This window comes from Chiloscyllium plagiosum, unplaced genomic scaffold (assembly GCF_004010195.1).
Source record: "Chiloscyllium plagiosum isolate BGI_BamShark_2017 unplaced genomic scaffold, ASM401019v2 scaf_73029, whole genome shotgun sequence".
NCBI classification, from domain to species: Eukaryota; Metazoa; Chordata; class Chondrichthyes; order Orectolobiformes; family Hemiscylliidae; genus Chiloscyllium; species Chiloscyllium plagiosum.
In genome coordinates this window covers 1-5,959 of record NW_025202209.1, presented here as the reverse complement: position 1 = coordinate 5,959, position 5,959 = coordinate 1, and the positions used below count along the sequence as shown (strand labels likewise).

The window sequence follows — 5,959 nt, the reverse complement described above, 5'->3', positions numbered from 1 at the left end:
ATTTTCTATCCTGGGATGACAGGGATGGGTTTTGTCACTCTTTTGTAGGACATTTCAAGTGGATGTTTTGCAGAAAAGCACAACAATGCCATTTGATTAATCAGGACCTGGATGTTTTCGGTCTTTGAATGTAAGTGTTGTGCTCAACAACTTTGTTGTTCACATTTTATAATACTTATCTTCCCAGTCCACTGTATCACTTGTAGAAAATGTTTAATTTGCGTCTTGTAATCCTTTCACTGTCTGCTAATGAGGATAGCATTTCCGTGTTTTACCTAAATGATCTTGACCTTGCAAACCTCAAGCCTCAAGCTAATTTCACGAGAAAGCTTTTCCAGTTCAAAAGCCAACTGTTAATGATGGCTCTGTTTCTTGTCACGTATCCAATTTCAGATCGTAGTTGTTAATGTCCCTTTTATTCCTTCAGATCCAGGTTTCGCTCACAGGGCTAGAACAGAACTGTCACCAAATACATTTACCAATCTACGTTCATCATACCGATTGTATGAGCATCATCAACACTTCTCGTCAAAATAACTCGAGAGACTTTTATCACAATTTTCTGTGAACAGTTCGACATTAGCTTTGCTGAATGAACCCCAAATTTATTGAAGTGGCTCCTTATTTTCGGCCCTAATTATTAATCTCTCTACGCATGGGAATGGGTTCTTCCCACCCGCTCTATCACTCATCAATGTGTGTAGTTCAGTTCGATCTCCCATCAGACTCCTCTGTCCTGATCAAATCCAGGGCAACAGGATACGTTGGGGCTATGGCGCGGACAGGACAAGCCCAGTACTCACCTTTCCTGTTAGAACCATTCCATGAGAAATTTTACACCACAACTTTGGGCGTTCAGTTGTGGCCGAACACGTAAGGTGTTGGCGAAGAGATCTTGTGGGGCTCCCCCGCCCAGGGTGGTAACCTGCTGACTATGCTTTCTTCGCTGGCGATTTTAAATAACTTCCTGTTGGTTGCATTATCGCTCAAACTTCACAAAACCCGTCTCAATAAAGTGCTGTTTTCTCATGTCTGGGAATTGATTGCCATGCAGGTAACTCTGGTTCTGAACAAACAACGTACCAGCCTCACAACGGCAGCTCTGTTTACCTTTCCACAGATGCTGCTCGACCTGTTGGCTTACTGCAGTATTCTCTGTGTTTATTCGGCACAAGCGCTGCTTTTCATTCAAGAACTTCAATCCCTGTCCTCTGGTAATTGACTCTGGTCAGTGGCAATTGATTCTTCTGATCATTAATCTGCCCATTCCCACCGCTTCTTCTCCCATCATTACCAATAGCCCCAGGAAATCTCCAGTTAAACTTCTTTGCTCCAAAGCGAACATTCCCAACGTTGAGAATGTCTCTCCAAAATGGAAATTCCTCATCTCTGGACATGACGCAAGGCGTACAATTGGGAAGAGATTTTGGCAAAATATTGTCAGTTAGGAAATGGAAAAATGTTCATGAAGCAAAACAGAAATCCCAGTCTCCAGCTTTGTGAATCTTTAGAAACTCTTTGGGAAGCGTATTTAGAGGAGAATTAAAGATGAACTGTCCGACTGAGCAGAGACAGTCCAGACACCGTCCCCTTGTTAAAGAGGCCGGGAGATTGACTCTGATGTTCTCGCGGCATGAACTGATCTGAGACATTGAAAGAATTGTCGTTCCTGCACATCAGGAATTCAAACCCCTTCTCGCCTCCAAGCCAATGAGAGAAGTAGGGAACGTGCAAAACACTGAAAGGCTCGAAGGGCGACGGCCCCGGAGAAAGAAAGCTAGTTCCTCCTGACATGGATGTGTCTGCAGAGGGTGGGATCAGACTGTCCCCGGTGTCTCCACAATGAATGTCCCAATCTTTATTATAGAAAAGTAAAACTGATAGAGGACAATTGTAATTCTAGGCGTGGACGCTGAATTATTAATTCACTAATAGCTTCCACTAAGCGATGGCGCAGCGTATACCGTCGCCTGTCTCTGTGGCGCAATTGGTCAGCGCGTTCGGCTGTTAACCGAAAGGTTGGTGGTTCGAATCCACCCCGAGGCGGTGTGTTCTCTTGGCTTCGAAACTGTGCGCTTTTAACGGGGTCAGGAAAATGTTCCCCAAATGGAAATCTTCGCCACAAAGGGGTTTCTGAATTGAACAATTGGTCAGCGCGTTCGGCTGTTAATTTAAAGGTTGATGTTTCAAGCCCGCCCCGGGGCGGTCTGTTTGCTGTTCTCCCTCCAGTTGTGAAGTTGTCTGTTTTGAATGGGGTCAGGCAAAGAATTTCCAGAACAGCTGCTTCTCATTCTGTCTCCCTGCTGTCATTTGTTCCGTCTCCAGGAACCGGCCCCTCTCTACTGGCAGAAAATTAAGCCGTTTTCTTTCTAAACTTTTCTCTGTCACCTGAGTGACCAGTGACAACATTGCCCTCCTCAACAGAGAACAGGAGAAGATCACGCAGACCTCCACGAGTGTGTCATCTCAACTGTGCACATTGGGCCAGTATATCAATGTGAAATATTTATGTCGAAGTGTTTTGGGAAGCAGATGAGAAGGCGAGCTGCACAACAGTGCACCGTTATACGGGAAAGCTGCTAAAGACGACATTGAGTGAATAGGACTCATGGTTTCCCTTCTGGGTGATGCTCCCATCATGCACCCGCAGACATATCACCGACGTGCAAATGTAAACTGTCTAAATTCCCACATTCTGTTTTTTCGAACTGTAATTTACCTCAAAAGCACAAAATTTCAACACTCGCAAAATTCAAACTTTAACAAAGTGCTCATAGATATACTTTGCCAACATCTGGAAAAAATTCTTCCAAACGCACCTGGGAAATTTCGGTTTGAGGGCTCTTGAACTTTAAGTGGAAGGACGGGAATTTTGCCTCGAGGCTGCGTAATGTGGAGATGTGTTCCCCATGTTAACTGGTAGTGGTTGGCCATCTCAGTGCTTCCCGTTGCAGGGTTGCCCTGACCCACAGAGAGGTTTCTTTGATAAACTGTCCCGGGGGCTTCCAGCCGTACCGTGACGTCATAGAGCGAGCCCGCGATGAGAGCCTGCAGCTGCTGTGACACAATAATGATGCTGGCCCCGGAACATGAATACAAATTAGTTCATGAGTCACGTGGTACTGAATCATTCTATGGAAAGTTCTTTCAACTTCACGGATTTATATATGAGAGGAGGTTAGTGGGCAGGGCTTACACCTCTGGTACACTCTTCCTTCACTCGCAACCCCTCACACCCACCTCCCAAAGTCCCAAGGCACTTTCCCCTGCAACCGCCGAATGTGTAACACCTGCCAATTTACCTGCTCCCTCCTGAATATCCAAGGGCTCGAACATAACTGCCAGGTCAAGCAGCACTTTATCTGCACATTTGCCACAACCTAATCTACTGCATTCGTTGCTCACAGTGAGGTTTCCCCAACGTAGCATGAAGCGTAAACTGGGTGGCAGTTTTGCAGAACATCTCAAGAAATGTCCTGAGCTTCTCTTTGCCCGCCACTTTAACACGCCACCCTGTTCCCTGGCCAACATCTCTGTCTCAGGCACGCAGTAGTGTACCAGCAAAGCTCAGCTCCAGGCGGAAGAAAAAAGCCCCATTTTCCACTTGAAGACCCTACAGCTCCCCAGTCTTCAATATCGAGTTCCATGTCCTTAGGGCCTGAAATCCGCCATGTCTTATTCTCTCCGATTCACGTAATGTCGTCTTTAGCAGCTTTCCGTCTCAGGACGCTCTGTTCTGCACCTCGCCTTCTCATTTGCTTCCCAAAAATCTCAACATAAATATTTCACATTGATATACTGGCCCAATGTGCACAGTTGAGGTGACACACTCGTGGAGGTCTGCGTGGTCTTCTCCTGTTCTCTGTATCCTATGTTGAGGAGGGCAATACTTGTCACTGGCCACCTGGGTATCAGAAAAAATGTTTAGAAACAAAACGGTTGAATAATCTGCCAGTGGAGAGAGCCCGGTTCCTGGGGACGGGACAAACAGCAGCAAGGAGACTGAATGAGAAGCAGCTGTTCTGGAAACTCTTTGCCGTTTGCAATTCTTTGAGCAATCTCAAATGTACTTCACACTGAGCAAGTCTCAGCCAGTTCCAGAGATGGGGCTGTTACGGGCGATGGGGTGCGCCTGGTTTCCAGCTCGTTGGTCTAGGGGTATGCGTTTCGCTTTGGGTCTTCTGCTACTCCGACTTGCCAGAGATGCGGTGCTTGAGGAATGTCAGCAATGAAGCGAGATTGGAAAATTGGGTCTGCCCTCCACAGAGAACAGAAGCCTTGCAAATCATGAGCGGCCTAGACACAGGAAATGATATTGTGAAAATGCTCCCACGCCTGAAAGGATCCACAACGATTCGGCAGAGTTTTAAAGTCAGGAGGGAAAGAAGTAAAAGTGACATTAGGAAGAACGTTTTCGTACAGGGAGTGGTTAGTGTCAGTAAATCCCTATCTGACATTGACAAAAAAATGGACCCGAAAGGGAATTCGGTGGTCATTTTCAGATGTGCAGATTTATACGGAAAAGGCAAGGGAATGATACGAATTGAGACACACGTTTGCTTACGGTGTAGAACCAGCAGATTGAAGGTCGGCCGCATGGCCCCCGTCTGCGCTGTGATACATGTTGTGATTCAGTGTGAAATCACAGTTCGACCAACAGATTGTGGGAATTTAGAAAGAAGTTTATATTTACACAGCCTCCATACGTCTGCGCAACAGCATATTACACGACAGCAGTGGAGATCTTTGACATCAGTCTCAAACGTGCATGCCACGCGCCAGACGATAGGCTGAAGGGATCTATGGAAAACACTCCGCGTGGGAAAGTCGAGTGGCACAGCAGGAGGGTGCTGGGTTCATGTCCCTCGATCGAAACTATCGTCTGCTATTGCTTCCCTTTGTGCCTCTGCTTCCCAAATCTTCGAGCATCTGAGCTAAATGTGTCACTAAACACTGGCCCAATTTACACAATTGAAGGGAAGTGCTTGTGGAGATTTGAGCTGCTTTCCGCCAGTCTGCTCTGAACTGAATCCTAACACCTCTTCTCTGAAATGGGAATGAGCTGGTGAAGTTGAAACAATTCGAATTCTAATCCCTACACTGCGGAAACAGGCCCTCCTGCTCAACAAGTCCTTATCAACCCTCCGAAGAGTAACCCGCCCAGACCCGACATTTACTTCTGACTGATGCGCCTCACCTACCGACCTCTGGGCACTATGGTGCAGTTTAGCATGGTCAGTCCACCTAACCTGCACATCTTTCGACGATGGAAGGAAACCGGAGCACCACAGGAAACCCACGCAGACACAGGGGGATTGAACAAACTCCACACAAACAAGCCGCACAAGGGTAGGGTCGAATTCAGGTACCGTTATGAGGCAGCAGTGTTAACCCCTGAGCCGCAAAGCCACATTATTTGCGGTCGTATTCATTCCCTGCAATAGTTCCCCACTCCGGTTCAGACGTGAATGACAGGACGATCAGCATTTCGAAAGCAGCATCACCATACAGACACAGTTCCCATGATTAGGACACATATCACCGATTGCGAATCACCTCGGAGAGATACAAGTGACAGAGAGTCGGATGGAAATGATGGACTGAACGGCTTCAGGCTGCGGCGGAATGATGTCACGCGTTTATGCCGCCCCTCTCCCTGTCTCTGGGACAGGGCGGCTGAGGGAGAAACAATGGCTCATTTTCAACTTCATGTGGGACAGTTGGGGCTCAGATATTCACTGCTGCCCGTTCGCAGCAAAGAAACAAACGGCCGTGTTAGAAAAGTCTTTCTGCAGGATTGCTGTGTGAAGACGAATTCTGAACACCGAGCCGGCTGCACACAAATACACTCGTATGAATTTACCTGAGGAAACAGTTTCCGGTTTCCATTTCGCTCTGTCCCACCAGCACAGCATATTTCTGTCTCTTTGATCACAGACCTTTGTAATGTAGTTAAAAC

At 47.0% G+C, this 5,959-nt stretch overlaps 1 non-coding gene across 1 annotated transcript; it reads left to right on the top strand.

Moving 5' to 3' along the window:
* The first annotated feature begins 1,972 nt into the window (after positions 1–1,972).
* trnan-guu lies at positions 1,973–2,046 on the top strand. The gene has a single exon. It is a non-coding gene; the product is annotated as a tRNA-Asn (tRNA).
* The last annotated feature ends 3,913 nt before the right edge of the window (positions 2,047–5,959 follow it).